General features: G+C 35.9%; 1 pseudogene; it reads left to right on the forward strand.

The window, feature by feature from the left end:
• Window positions 1-5,354: 5,354 nt before the first annotated feature.
• On the forward strand, window positions 5,355-9,370 carry LOC113338940 (annotated as a pseudogene).
• The last annotated feature ends 7,543 nt before the right edge of the window (window positions 9,371-16,913 follow it).

Below are 16,913 nucleotides of genomic sequence, written 5' to 3' on the forward strand. Positions count from 1 at the left end.
GATTCTTAATCATCAATATAGATATCAAAGATAAATTATAAAGCAATATCGATCTCATGCAACTAATCAATCAAGTTTATCAAAGATAAACTGATTCTAGTTGGATCCCATTCGATCAAGGTTTGTGTACTAAATCCACAAGATATGAAAACTAATATGAATTCGTCTTCAAATCTTTTATTTCCTTCAATAACCTGCCAACACCACTTGAATCCTCTTGTGATCAATCATGCACATAACGGAGTATGTTAAGAATGAATTATCACAAGACGTCTTTAGATCCAAAGATCCCGTGAATACTTTGATCTAGTTTGAGTGAGCTTATATCAGAAAACAAGGTTCTCAAGAATAAACAAACTAGGTGCGATCAAAATTTCAATAACCGTTAGTTAATCATATCAATAATCGAAAACTAATAACACTGCAATTATCTAGTTTCCCACCAACGGTACTCGTAGAGATTCTTGATCCCACAAAAGTCTTTAAACGAGTGGTCATAAGAGATTTCACCTGATTAATGTACTTTCCACTTCGGATAGACGGATCTACCAGAAACAACAACAATGAAGTTTGCCTGGCTCTTAGGATAATTTACAAGAAATGCAAAATCAAGTATTTAGACCAAGGTTGTTTGGATAACAAGGAAATTCCAAAACGGAAAATATTCTCAAGATATGTGTTATAGCATAGCTCGGTTGAACTCACCAAGCGTTGGTATGTCAAGTTTGGTTGTCATATTTTAGTATCAAAACTCATTTGGAGTCGCTTGATTAAATAATAGAGTCAACTTCGTTTAGGTTAGACTAGAAAGTCTAAGAGTGTTGAGACATACAAGTATTACTCCGAAGACTTGAAGAATGTGAAGAAGTAACGAACTACAACGACGACATCATCGTTACCTCAATTTCCGCAACCACTTCTCCCCAGATAGATATATCATTAAACACAAGTTCAAATAAGAACTCTCCTTCTGTGTGTTGTCATCCTCTCGCAAGAACAAAAGAACAACAACAAAAGCAACCTTTACGAGAGAAAGGTTGAATCGGTTTTAACTAATACGTTCCAATAGCAAAAGTTGAAACCCTAAACACATATGTTATGTTAAACACAACTTATCTAAACATAAATCAATTATCAACATATTGTGACTTTTCACATATGAGTTTCAATCGGAACACCTTATGATCCTTTGATAAAGCCTACCAACATGGGCTTGAACTTAATCTCGCTAAATCAAAAAGCCACACAAATCATAAGGGCATTCATCATATAAGATAGAATATTTAGGTTAGTAAAAACCGAAATCAAACATCTCATAAATCCGAAAGTACATAGAAAAATATAAGCATTCATACAAAGGTTGTGCAATCGGAATTATCAAAAAATCAACAAAGATTATAAAATAATAATTTTATTCATTCATAATAGATAGTTTTATTCAAATAGACCTTACGCAAAATATCGAAATAAATCAACACATTCATGTCTATTTCCCTATTAGACCTTTGAATAGTCTTTCTCAAATATCGTCCTCAATATCCTCAAGTTTTTCGGGATCTTCATTTACAACATCACGATTGATTTCTTGGATTCTACACACAGTACCGTAATTATGTTCACAGGCTAAAGCATTAACATTCCGAATAATATTTCTTGCATACTCCCCATTAATGATTCCAAGTTTAATCAATTTTACTTGGTTACGAATAACAGTTCTTAGTAACGCTGCGTGTTTATGATGAGTTTCAAAAGTACTGATAAGTACTTGGCGAAGATTGAGAATATCACTCTTAGCGTCCAAACTGTTTTGGACAAGAAGATTAGTAACTCATGCATGAGATGTTACATCTTCATTCTCTTTTCCTTTATCCTCACAACCAGATTTCTTGAAGGAATTAACAAGATTAATAGTTTTCTCAATCTCAATCGCTTTAAATTTTCAACCATCAATCCTGATTTGGTTCTTCTAAGGAAGATATGGAAATGGATGAAACCTTGGATGCAGAAGAGGAAGAATTGTATGTAGAGATTTTTCGTCAATTGGATGAAGATGCAATTGAGGATATAAGGAGGTGAAATTTTATGTTGTAACTACATTAAGGGATAATACCAAGGCCGCTAGAGATGCAAGAAGTTATGACTAGAAGATGGACGTGGCGATATCGATATTTTTACCACGACAAGATGATGCATGATTATTTTAATCATGGATGTGTGTATTTTTGATGCAAATTTTCATCGTCGATTCCGCATGGGCCGCAACGTGATTCAAAGGATTATTGCCGAGATTTTCCAAGTACAATCTTTATTTAATTTTCAGTTTGATGCAAGACATGTACGGGAATTTAATCCCGAACAAAAGGTCTGCCTCCCTATGTATATTATGTTATGGGGTACCAGCGGATTCCACAGATGAGTACATTTGTATGGACAAAACAAACGTATATAGGTATCTCAAAATATTTTGCGAGACAATAGTCGACCATTTTGGTCCAACTTTCTTAAGAAAACCTACTCAGGTAGATGTTGATAGAATCACTGCCGAATCTCAAAGAGGGGTTTTCCAGGAATGCTAGGTAGTCTCAATTGCATGCACTGGACGTGGTACCTGTGTATGTTTGAATGGACAGGGAAATATAAGGTTCACTATCTAAAACCAATTGTGATTTTGAAAGCTTCGGCTACTTATGATTATTTTTTTTGGCATGTTTTTTTCGGATGCCCGTGTTCACAAAATGATATCAGTGTTTTTCTTAAGTCATCATTGTTTGAAGAACTAAAGCATGGGACCGCGTCGTACTATAATTCACCATCAACGGTCATGACTACACTTAGGGATATTATATTGCAGACAGGATCTATCCAGAATGGACAACTTTGGTTCAAGCTTATAGTCAGACAAGGTTTGGACCAACGACTGCGAAGGATATGGAATATTTTAACACCCAACAAATGGCTCTGAGAAATGATGTTGAACACACTTTTGGAATTTTGAAAAGAAAGTTCGCCATTATAGCTGAGCCGATACACTTTTTTTTTATCTTTAATAAATAAACAAAATTATGCTAATTAACATGGTTATTGAGGAAACCAGACGTGACCCAACCTGGACTAGTTTTTCATACGAAGATTTGAGGCCGAGGCTTATTGTGCACCATGGTCATCCTGTAAGAGAATGTAGATTGACCACTGACAGAATTCAAAATTGGGGCCTCTATGGGAACCTAAGGGAAAATCTAACTAAGCACCTTTAAGATACAAAAAGAGCAAGAGCCGATATACGGGGTCGTCAAAATCGGGACAGATAAATGTTTTTTTCAATTAAATGTTGTTTAATTTAATCAAATATAATGCACTGAGACTATATAAATTAATTGTAAGTTAAAGGAAACTAAACTATTACATTTAAATTAAAGTTAGGTACTATATAAAAATTACAATTAACTACATCTAAGTAATCAAGGCAGTATTCATCTTCTTATTCTTCAGAGGCATCGGCATCAGCATCAGCATCGTCTTCCTCATTCTCATACTGGACATGTTGTGGGTACTATTATTTATCCAGTTGTTGTTCCTCCTTATCCACTTCTCTATTCCATATAGTAAGTTGTCGTGAATTCATCATTGAAATGTTCATGAAGAGTAGCTTGTTCCTGTTACAATCCCTGTAATGTTATTCTCACGGAAGACGACTTTTTCGAAGTTCCCTTATTGACAATCCCCGGTCTATGGTTCTATCTTGTTTTACCTTATGATCGAATTCCTTGAACTCAGAATAGTTGAACTCGTGGGAACCTCCTTCTGCTGTTCTTTGGGTTGTATCCCTCGCTGCTATTTCAGCTTTCTGACCTCTTTCTGTTCTTCTCTTGACATTGGTGTTAACGGCCAGGTTGGAGTTATATTTTTCCTGACTACTTGGAGACCCAGCATATTGAGATCCATTTCCTTCCGATGAGGAAGCAGGCGAACCATTCTGAAAATCCTGCGATATTAGACCATATGGTTATCTTGCTGGCATTTCATTACCTTTCAACAAGTATTGATTAAACTTGTTAAGCACCTTCAGAATGTTGTAACAAGATTCGTTGTTGGAAACCAGATTTTTGGGATCTTTGCCACTCTTCCCGACATCTTCGTTCCACATCCTTTTCAACTTCACCGCCTCTTTTGGAGCGGCACATTTGCATGATCAAAGATATGTATTCACCAACTTTTTTGTTATTGCATGAAAACGACGAGACAAGCACTCAGGATCACGACCATTAATGTTATCGATTTCTTCATATTTTTTTTTGAAAAATCTTTCCATAAAACGAATTATTTTCTTGCTGGCAACCGTTGATTTGATCTATTATAAAAAGGCATAATTCCTAGAAATTCGTTCGTCTTCATCCATCGTATACTTAGCACCACCAACTCTGCCGCATCTTTGTTGCGTTTGTGTAGTGGTTGTTGCGAGGAGATGCCATATTTTTTTAGTAAAAGGGATTATTGGAATTTTTCTGATAGATTGGGATGGTACGAGTAGTTGTACGTGAAAAACAAGGAAAAATTGAGTATGAAATGATATGAAATCGTGAAATTTAGAGGTAGAGGTGTAGAAGGTGCGAATTTTAAGTGTGAAATGAACTAAATTAATTACATGAAAAGAGTAAAACCGTTAGATGATTAAAATTGAGATGTATCTGTTAGCGGATTTAGTAAGACACTCGCAATGTTCCCAGCTGCCACCGAATTAATTTCATCCGCGCGGTTTGATTTTATCTGGCGGTGGATTTTATCTGTACGCGAGGTTTTAGTTTAGACGCGCGGTTTCCTTCCCCCCAATCAACAAACCAATAAAATTGTCCATTTGCTCACTCATTTTCATGATTATTGAGTTCATGTCGGTAACAAAATGAACAAACCTCTTATCTGTTCAATCCAAAGGAATTGCTCTAAATGACTAACATGATGACTAACATGGTGCACCATAGTGCTTGATGGAAAGTTGAGATTGATGGAAAGTGAGATAGGTACTTGCCGATAATGAGTGTGGAGCCCAAAAATTATCAAAGTCCTTCCAACTCAGCAGATCAAACTCCAGCACCAGATCGAAGTCCTACCTGCTTCCACAGATCTCCACATTTTCTTTCGTTCTTTCTTCATTTCTGTCCCTTTCTCTAAACTCTTCAAAAATCCATGGCGAAATCACTCGACGAAGAAACCCTAATCGAAGATTCAGAAGATGATGATGATGATGCAATTGATAATGACGAAGATGACGACGATGTAGAAGAAGAGTTCTCCGAAGAAGATGATGATGATGACGAAAATCAAGTAGAAGATTATAAGTATTGAATCAAGAATACGCTATGAAAGACAATCTATTAGGGAATTTAGTTCGTAGATTATCAACAGAAACTATAACCCTAAAAGTTCAAGATGTAGTAATCAAAGGAAACAAGAAAACTAATTACTCGTTATTAGAATCAGAAATCAAAGCCCTAAAAGATGCAACAACAATTCAAGAACTTCTTGCAATTGCTACTTTGTAAATTCTCGGGTTCAGAGGTTTGAAATTTGATTCTGTTAGAATTACTTTTGATACTGGACCACTGAATTACCTGGTACAACTAATGTTGTGGTTGAAGTTGTTGAGCCTAAGAATCCTTTTGTTGGTGAATTTGAGTTTTCTCCAAACCTGAGGTAATTTATTTCCTTCTATTCTTCAGTTTTTGAGTTTTCTGAATTATATGTATATTTAACTTAGCAAAAAAAAAAAAAGAATTTATATGTATATTTTGATTTTAGTGTTTTTGTATGAACATTTGGGACTAAAATAGGAAACCTTTAGTGCACACTATTAGTGAAATTAAAGAGACTTTTCTTTTTATGGACGATGCCTGAAAGGGATGGCATCACTTGCTATCCTTTTGGAAGGGGGAAGTTGAATAAGGAAAGTGTATAGAAACTTGGTTGAGTGTTGATTGTGAATTTACTGAAATAAGAATCTTTAATTTCTAAACTGGACACAATGCCATGAATATGTACTCATAGATTTGTTGAGATAGGGATACACTGACACACATGAAAGAACTTCAAGTACATATATGGTAGGGACTAGGGAGTAGTAGTGAGTGGGCTGAGCTTTGTTGATTAATTAACAGTCATGCATCAAATGTATTAAGATAGGATGTTATACTTATAAGTTGTATTTCGTTATTAATAGGTACATCTTCTTGTATATTAGCAGTCCAGTCATATTGTCTGAGATGACTACAGATGTATGTGCACTGATAAGTCATTGGAGTTGAACCATCGGCCTGAATTTAAAACTTACCCACATCTAACCTTTAACCACTGACAAATGCATATTTCATATATATACAGTCGTGAATGAATATTTGAAGGTTATACAGTAAAATATACTTAGAAGTAACCACATATTAGATATACACACAGTCGGATGGACACTTTCTTACCTATACTGAATACACACACATTAAGATAGTACTCTGTGAGGCTGCCTTCTTATATTGACTAATATAACAAGTTGTCTGTATACATTTATGTAAGTGTGTTTGCAAGGATCGTAAAAATGTCATTGTATTGCTTTTCATATGGTATTTAAAGCTTATACACATGATTCTGTAGGCCAAGACTTGGTCACTTGAAGGATCTGCCAAATTGAAAAACCTTTTTGGATATGGTGACATTTGGGATGGTTCTTGGGCTTTTTGGTGGGACCAAACAGCAGAGATAAGCAGCGGGTTTTCTCTACCCAGATTCAAAGGAATAAATACGCCATTAACAGCTCGAGTTTCACTTCTTTCCCAAGACTGGATGAAGCTATCTTCTTACAAAGATCAATTATTAGGCTTGTCTGTTGGCTTAATTTCAACCATGCATCATGACTTGGCTTACAATTTAACATGGCGGTCCTTGGCAGATCCATCACAAAGTTCCTTTAAGTCAATACGAAGTCAGCTTGGACATAGTTTACTTTCATCGCTGAAACATACATATAAGTTTGATCAAAGAGATTCTCCTGTGCGACCTACAAGTGGATATGCATTTCAATCTACATCACAAGTCTGTGGTCTGGCACCTGATAGTCGTAGCTCGCGATTTTTACGCCAGGTGCAGTAACTTGTCATCCCTTGCTTCATTTCTCTACTTTATAATTATATCTTGATTCTCATGACTAAATATAAGTAGGCTATACCTACACGGTGCTTCTCAATCATATTTCCTAGATTTGAATGAGCTAATTTATTGCTCCCAAGTTGTTATTTTGGAATTGTTTATATTTTAGCTTCTATTCTTGCCTTGCGCTCACTACAGTGCAGCTCATGGCTGTTTTGTATGTTATTGTATTGTGGTGCTTGTATTTGCTGTTATATTCACTGCATAAATCCCTTTATTTGTCTCAGTTAATGTACAGATGTTCTTTGTGTTCACACAGAAATCTTCTTTCAATTAGCTGAGTTGTTTCAAAGAATTTTGTGTCTTGCTAGTTTAGGAACTCAGTTGGAATTTCAGCTTTATAATCATCATGCCGTAGACCTAAACATGATTAGAAAGAAACCTTTGCTAAAACCAGATTCAGTCATATTAGCATACTTTACAACTCCAATTTATAAGACAACTCCAGGTGTAGCACAATCAAATCATACCACATATGAGCTGAATAGCATCGAAACCACTATGATGATAGCATCATCAACAGTAAAGTCACCATTTTTTACAGCACTAACATACTTATTAATTAATATCACCAGAATTTTTCAAGAGCAAATAGCTACGTAGTCTCACAACTACTAGCTAGGATTTTGACTTAGACTTCTACTTCTATCTCCTCTTGCTTAGAATGATGGATAAAAAAAGAAGCGAGAAGACAATCTTAGTCCATAGCCCTGTGTCATCTATCCTTGCTATCATGAGTTGGATGAGACACACCACTAATTGAGTCATAGGACACCTCACGCCCACTTAACTTTATCTGACATTAACCACAAGCTAAGTTGTAGTGCATGATTTAACTTTAACCATGCCTGAATCGGTGTTATAACTACTATGGCTTAACTTAAGCTAATCAATTAACTTAGATTAAACATAATTTGTCTTATAAAATGTTAGAAAGCCAGCATTTTCATCTTTTGAAAGTCTACTATTTATTCTTTTTTGCTTCTTTTGTGGTTAATTTTTTTGGCTGCATTTGTCGCAATTGTTGTTTATTATAATTGTGTGTATGTATTGCCACTTTATTAATAACTAGAGAAACAACCATGTATTTGTTTTTACAGTACAGCTTTTATTCTCAGTTCAGTGAGTGATTTTATTATCATGCTTTGCTTTTAATTCTGAACAGGAGTGCGATGTTCGTTTTGCTTTGCCATTGGGTTTCTATAATGCAGCTCTCAACTTTGGTGCCTCTGCTGGTTTTATTGTACCATGGGGTAGTGGATTCTGGAACACGACTCCCCTTATGTCTGAGAGGTACTTCTTTGGTGGTAATTCATCTTCAGTTTGCAAATTGGGAGGACCAGCAACATTGGTTGGGTTCAAGACAAGGGGACTAGGCCCTAGTGAACCACAAGTGTTGCTGTTGGTAAATCCAATGATGAAAGTTTATATGCTCTTGGAGGCAACATTGCTGTTACTGCATTTGCAGACCTTTCTTTTGACCTTCCACTTAGGGTGCTCAGAGAAGCTGGAATCCATGGTCACTTGTTTGCTTGTGCTGGAAAGCTCTCCAAGGCAACTGTGGAAGAGTTCAAGGGTTTCTCATTCCAGAGGTTTGGGGAGTCATGCGCAGCTCTGCTGGAGTTGGGATTGTTGTTCCCACCAAGCTGTTCCGTATGGAGGTTAGTCATCAATATTTGATATAAATCATTTTGCTTTATAAACTATTTTGTCTCTCTAGTAGGATTGGGTGCTCTTGATTGACTCGTCATTATACGAGACTCTGAGCAGCTAGACACAAATCTGCCTCATAGAATGGGCTTAACAGATTTCTTGTTTTTGGGTCCTGTATATATCGATTTTAGACCCTAAAAAATGACTGTTGTTTTTATTTATTACGATTCATTTTCCTTACTTGCAAAATTGATGTCTTCTCCTTCTTTTAGGTTAACTACTGTTACATACTAAAGCAACTAGAGCATGACCGAGGGAAGACCGGGGTGCAATTTAGCTTCTCTTCTCCGAAGTAAAATTTCAACCACTGACACCACGCCAGGTCCTGAAGCCTTTCTTAAAATTTTGTTAGGCCATGGATGTCCGGGATATATTTGAAAGGATAAAGGGCGGTCTGGTCTGTAATGCATATGAATATAACTGACCAAAATACCTTAATACAAATAAAAGGCTGGTTGCAGAGGGGATCCTATTAGTCATGGATGTTTGAAGGCATACCTGAAGGGTTTTTTTATCATTCAGGTACACTTAGTAACTTGATGAATCTTGTACTGGAGGCTTGGAATTTGTTTTTAGAACTACAAATTTTTTGGTGTTAAAAATACTGTTTTGCATGTGAATGAAGGTAAAGCAAATGCACCAAAAGAGATGTGTTTATTGTTTGTTTAGCATACCACTGCGCGGAATTCTTGTAACAATTTCAATAAAAAGTATTTTATGATAAAGGGGTTTGCAAAAGTATTTTGATTGCCTCTGGAACTTTCATAAGGACCATAAACAAAATTACTCATCAGTAATGAAAAATCTGAGGTAAAGATGAATGGTTAAGTTGGCTTAGGTTTACAAGATTACAAGGACACTTCTGTATCCTTTTATAAGGGAAAATTGTGAAGGGTATTAATTACATTACACATGAAAACGATGAGCCGGAAAATGGAAAACATATCTTAATCCTTTCCACGTAAATCAGGTATTTAGTTCCTTTTATCAACATTTACAAACACCGCCTAAATTTGAGAATACTACACGATCAGCATCAATTCAAGTTTCACCGCCTTCAGTTTCATTTAGAATTATATACATCTAATAATCCTCTGCTTCTCTGTCAGTCTCAATTCTTCATGTTCCAGAGAGTCCGAATAACACTTGTCCTCGGGGTGCCAAAATCAACTTTTCGAGCCGAATTTTCCAAAAATGTTTATTTCCTAAAAATACATAAAAACACAATATTAGTACAAAAATAGAGTTCCAACAATACAGACATTGAGGACAAATTAGACACAAAAATGTGTCTATCAAACACCTAGGGAAGAATTTCCTAAAAAGTAAACATTGTAATGTTCTTTCGAACAAGCAATAAAGATTAAAGTTTTCTATTTCATACCACTTGTGTTGTTTCTCTACTATTGTCCTAAGAGTTTTACAATGTTTTCCTTCAAGGTAATTTCTGCCCTAGGAGTTGCAATAAGAGTTCCTTCAGGTCATGGGGCACTCTAATTCTCCATACTCTTAAGAGTATCATAAATTTCTTGATGAGAAGGAAATCTTGTAAGAAGAAGATTATCAGCCTTAGTGATGATGGTAGGAAGAAGCATGAAAAGACTTTCACCATGATTCACAGCTACAGAAGTGCTTATATCCTTAAAATAAGAAGTAAAGCACTGAGAAATTTCTTCTCTAGTGTAGAACCATTTATTGTTGTGAACTTGTAGAGCATCAATGTTATTCCTTGGCCTTTTCCTGTTGGTCTTGGTGTGGGAATACTTGCTTCTATTGTCCATATCCTTAATGAAATGCTCCCTGGACTTTTTTATAGAAGTCGATCTTGCTTTGTGCAATATGCTTAAATCTTTGTTGATGCTGAGAATCTTGTTATGGTTTTCATCAGATGAAGGTTGAGCTTGTAAGGCATCAAGTTCTTGTTGCGTCTCATTAACTCTTTGATTAACATTACCAAAGTGAGTTATGTTCCACAAAGATAACTCATTTCTTGCTGATTAAAATATCTTTACTAATTGATAACCAGGTGAGCCAGAAACATCTATCTTCCAAGCATTTCCAATAATAGGATACATGTTTTATCATCTAACCAGGTTAGAAAAAATTTGAAAGGTTTCTAGCAATTTGGGACATTGGTATCCGTGACAAGCATAATAGAACTATGATCACTTCCTACTTGTGTAAGATGCATAAGTTCGGAGTGAGGGAAATTATAATTCCAATCTACACTCCCTAAATCCATGTCTATCCTAAATCTTCTAGTTCCAATTACTAGGTTATTACTTGTCGATGTATATTCCCTTCCTACAAACTCAATATCCTCAAGACCACAAGAGTTAATGATACCATTGACCAAACCATTTATAAAAGAAGATTGCACTATTAATATCATCGAAAAGGTGAAATTTTAGATCTCCAATTAGAATCCCGGGACCATCCCACTAATTTGATGAATGTATTCTCGCTGATCTTTTTCCTAGGTATTTAGGATATACATATATACATGTGAGCAAAAGTTTAGGTTTGCTAGGATCTGATTGAACAAGTAAATTAAACATATTTTGGCTAGCATCTAATAGGTCACAAGTGAAAACATTTTTCCTTAATAAAACTAAACCACCAGATAAACCTACTGGCTCAATGAAAGCTTGATTTGGGTATTGGTAATGTCTTAAGAAAGTTTACTTTTATCTTGACTAATTTTTGTCTCACAAAGAAATATGATGTCAGGATTTTGGGCCCTTATCAGATCATTAAGATGATTTCGAGTGGTAGAGGTTTTTAAACCTTGGACGTGCGGAATTTAAAAGTTGTATATTGAAATGCAAAAACGATAAAGAAAAAACATTAATAGTAATAACAAAAAATTTATGATGTTTGTAATGAGAAAATACATAAATCTTAAGATGATAATAAATGCATGCAGGATTATGCAATAAATGTTTGAAAGTGCAATACCTAACTTGAAATATAAGTAACTTATAATGATTAGAGAAACAATGATGCTAGTAAAGTATTTAATGCAGGAAAGATTAATCAGTATAGTAATAATCTGACTCTCTATTAATGGATTTTCAGTTTGTTTTCCTCGTGTTGTGCACCTTTGAGCTTCTTGAATATATGTGATGTGATCAGTGATGGCACATTGAGACTGAGAGAAGAATCATGAGAAGTCCTAAGCCTTTTTCATAGTCTAATATCTATCAGTTTGTTTGAGTAGGAAATCCATGTTGATAGGAATACCATCCTTAGGAGGAATGAAAAATGTGCTATTGGCAAAACTCTTTTGACTTTTTTAGATGTTGGAGAAGTTGTGGATGTATTGGATGAAATAGTCTTCCTTCAAATTGCTAAATTTGCCAAAGAAGTAAGGTTTTTCATGAGCCCTTTCTAGAAAATTGGTTGCATCTTTACAGGTGCCTTTGCAATGCTTGATTATATAGCAGTCAGTGCATATACAACTTTGTTAGAGCATAACTCGGTTGAACTCACCAAGCTATGGTATGTCAAGTTTGGTTGTCATATTTTAGTATCAAAACTCATCTAGAGTCGCTTGATTAAATACTAGAGTCAACCTCGTTTAGGTTAGACTAGAAAGTCTAGGAATGTTGAGACGTACAATTTTTACTCTGAAGACCTGGAGAATGTGAAGACGTAACGACTGAAACGAAGACATCATCCTTCCACTTAAGTTTAGAAATACTGACTTGATTTGTTTCCATTCCTAACGTATCTTTCAAGTCGTATTATATTGAAAACATAACATGTGAATTTTTATAAACATAATACACTAGTGATTAGACTTGGTCATATCATTATGATCAAAGTGTCAATAAATTTATTGAATTACGAAGTATAACGCTTATCTTTTAAACTTCGTAAATACGACATCAACATAGTCTATGTATTTAGTTACTTGGTTATGTGTAAGATATATGTGTTATTCCATCCTAGAAAACTATGTATTATTACATTGGTTTAAGGAAGTAGAAAAGGAAATCATATTGGTCCGGTTCTTTATTGAATATCTTTTGGATGACCAATTCAAGATGACAAGGTACCTATCTTGACTTATGTTGAGAATTGAGGTATAACCGGTCATAGCATATAATGTGTATCATGTTGTAATCCGTGACAGGCTACTTTAAGATGCAAGGTGTAACCGGTAACAAGCTACATTGGGAAGTTAGTTGTAATCAGTCACAAGCTACTTCTGGAAGCAAGGTGTAACCGATCACAAGCTAATTTGGGAAGTAAGGTGTAACCGATCTGATGTGTTTTCAAAGTTGTTGTAATAAAAGGTTCGTTGAGACTTGTGAAGGTTTGATTTTTAAATTAAATTCATAAGATAAACAAAGATAAACTCAAGTAAAGTGATATCAAGATTTAAAACTAGACCAAGACTCCGGATTCCACTATTCCTTTAACTGATTGGTTGACAAAAAAATATTTCAAGAATTATTATAAAGCTCTTTTTACATTAACTCGCTTATAATCTGTAAGGTTTCCAAACATTAAATTGTAATCCCTAAGCATGAATTATGGAAGAATTATTTCTAAGCAGAAGACATCAAATTGATTCACAACTAGTTAAGAAAACCATTTTCATCTTATAAAAACATATACTTATGGTGATCTTAGTGAATTAAATTAAATTAATAATAACTTAAATTCTAAAAGAAAATTACCAATCATGCGTAAGAGAATAGTTTCCTCCGTTGCCTTGGTCACCGGGAACTTTTAGCCGCTCATCATGTTGGAAACACACTCAAAATTCATTTTTATTGCTCAAAAAGGTGATTACAAAAATGATTTATAATAAAACAGTGATTTGAAACGCTGATGAGATGTTGCAGAAATCGTTGTTACTATGTGCGTCTCAATAAGTGAAGATAAATGTTGCAGCTCGGGAGTTACAGAAATTCAAAAAAAATAAGACACTAGAAAATGACTGCTCATTGCAGTCTATTGTTCTTCGTGTTTCTCTAATGGCAGCAACAACAAATCTTTGTATCTCTCTATTTCTTCACTTTGTTCCCTTCCAATCACTTCGTAACCCTCCTACAACTCCTCAACACTCTATATACTCGACAGGGCTTCAAAATCGTTGTGATAACTCTGGAATAATCCCCAATTACTCTGCTAGACACGGGAAGATATTATTTCCTTTTTCTTCTCATGCACGCGTCTTACAGCTGCAAATTCTCCTTATTTATCTCTGTCACGCCCCAATATGTTTCTCGAGTCAAAAACATGTGCAGAACTCGTTCAAACTCTCCAAAACTCATGCAATCTCGTGAAATACCTCTCTCATGAACGTGGAGCTCTGATTTATTCTGTCGGATTATCCAGCCAAAATTAGTCGAACAAAAGGGCCATACCAACCCTGTTTAGCTAAGAGGAACAAACCCAATCAAATTAAGCCTTTGAATCTCACTGAAACGCCTCCAAAATACAAACCCTAAAATCTGTTTTCTGAAGAACCACTTTTCCCGCCAGTTTTGAAATTTGAAAGGTATGGGATGACCTCCCCCTAACAGACATGGGGGTACGAATAACAGGTCTCCAACTGAGGTGCCCCTTATCCAAAAGTGAGAGTCTGAATAACACGTGTCCTCCGGGTGCTCTAGACAACTTTTCGAGCCGATTTTCCCAAAAATTTTTATTCCCCAAAAATACCTACACACATAATACACCATAATAAGTACAAAAATGAGCACTAACAATACAGAAAATTGAGGACAACATAGACACAAAAATGTGTCTATCCAATACCCCCAAACTTATTATTTGCTAGTCCTCGAGCAAATATAATCTAGAAAATAAAATCCTAACTCACTGTCGCAGGCATCACGGCTATACTTAGCACGTGCAACAAGCTGTTAAACCGCTAGGTGGCCCTAGCGGCCGAGTGTTGTCTCGGGAGGGTTTACAAGAGGTGTACCCAAAAAACTTTTACTCCATACCCTAGCTATCTACGCAGAACCTTTAAAGGCACTAAAGAATCTCCCTGGTTGGCATACAATCATTGATTAAAGGAGGAAGTACCCTGATGCGAAATTCCAATTGTTGTACACGAGTTTGCACTCAAGCATACTAAAATTCATATATAAGTGACAGAGCTCTACTCAGATAGTTTCTGGACATCATAACCGGAGTCAACCAATCACATGGATAGATTAAGAAGATGGATGTAAAGAAAAACGTACATGGTTTTGATGTTGACTAAGGTGAACGGGTTTCCCATATCTGTCTGAAGGCCAATGCCAAGATGAACCTATCCTAATGGACTGAGATACCGGTATGACTAATATCAACACAGCTGGCATATACAAGGGGACCAGCAGGTGATAATCCTAACTCTAGGTCAACACAACTGGCATATACAAGGGCACCAGTGGTCGACTTTATTGAATTTATTCCGGTTGGTTTGATGGTCTGGTCTCAATTGTTTTTTTCATGGTAACTCAATCACTCTATTTCAACCTAGCATGGTAACAACTTAATTCGTGCGCCTCACCAAATCATTTAGAAACATATTTAAAAAAAAGAAAATAGAAACAGAAGGTGAAAAGGATTCAACTAGATATCGCGAAACTACCATGTTTTTTTTGTAATACCTGAGCTCTGTGCTTTTATGAATAGACTATTTAGATGCTTCCATCCACTTAGATTGGTAACTCAACTCCTAAAACCAAGATGCTTCCATCCACTTAGATTGGTTAGTGTCATCCTTAATAAACATAAATTTCATAGGCTCTGGAGTTCATTTATTGCAACTAAAATCTAACAAAAAGTTTCTTCCCCACCCCAAACTTAAATCTAACATTGTCCTCAATGTTTCTAATGAAAGAGCAATACCAAAAAGTAAAGTAACATGAGGAATCAGTAAAGAGAGAAGTCGGAAAGATAGTACCTGGGTGAAGAGAGAAATCAAAAACTAATATACAACATACAATCGCCTCGATGGTCAATCAAGGGTAAAGGGTCCTCCAGAGGGACCTCCTCAAATCACCTGTAGGAAAGGGCTCTAAAAAGGGTTTCAATCTCTGACCGTTAACCTTCGAAGAACTACTACCATCGGTGTCTCGATCTCAACACTCCATGAGGAAAGACAGTGCGAACAATAAAAGGACCCGTCCACCGAGAACGTAACTTCCCAGGGAAAAGATGCAAGCGGGTATCATACAGAAAATTTTGACCTGGAGAAAATGACTTTCTTAAATATTTTATCATGCACAAGTTTCATTTTGTTCTTATACTCCTTAGCACTATCGTATGCATCTCTACGAATCTCTTCCAACTCATTGAGCTGGAGTTTCCTATGGGCTCCCTTGTCGAGTGAAAAATTTAGCTGCTTAACAGCCCAATAGCTCTATGTTCTAACTCAACAGGTAAGTGACATGCCTTCCATACACAAGTCGATAAGGTGACATTCCAATGGGGTCTTAAACGCAGTACGGTAAGCCCATAAGGCATCAGTAAGCCTAGACGACCAGTTTCCGATTAGGATTAACTGTTTTCTCTAATATACGTTTTATCTCCCTATTGGAAACTCTACCTGACCACTAGTCTGTGGATGATACGGGGTAGCTACCTTATGTGTAATACCATATTTCTTCATCAAAAGCCTAAAAGGTCCATTACAAAAGTGCGACCCTCCATCACTAATTATAGCTCGCGGTGTACCAAAACGTGTAAGTATATTATTTTTCAAGAACTCAATCACAACCCTATGGTCATTGGTTTTACACGCAACCGTCAATCCACTTAGAGACATAGTCTACAGCGACAAGGATATATAGGTTACCAAAAGAATTAGGAAACGGACCCATAAAGTCAATACCCCACACATCAAAGACCTCACAACTAAAATAGGGTTCAAGGGCATCATGTTCCTACGGAAATGGTTCCTAATTTCTGGCACGTTCACAAGTAACACAGTAACTTGGGAGTCTTTAAACAACGAAGGCCAATAGAATCCACACTGCAATATCTTAGCAGCAGTCTTC

Source organism: Papaver somniferum, unplaced genomic scaffold (assembly GCF_003573695.1).
Source record: "Papaver somniferum cultivar HN1 unplaced genomic scaffold, ASM357369v1 unplaced-scaffold_19, whole genome shotgun sequence".
Classification (NCBI taxonomy): domain Eukaryota; kingdom Viridiplantae; phylum Streptophyta; class Magnoliopsida; order Ranunculales; family Papaveraceae; genus Papaver; species Papaver somniferum.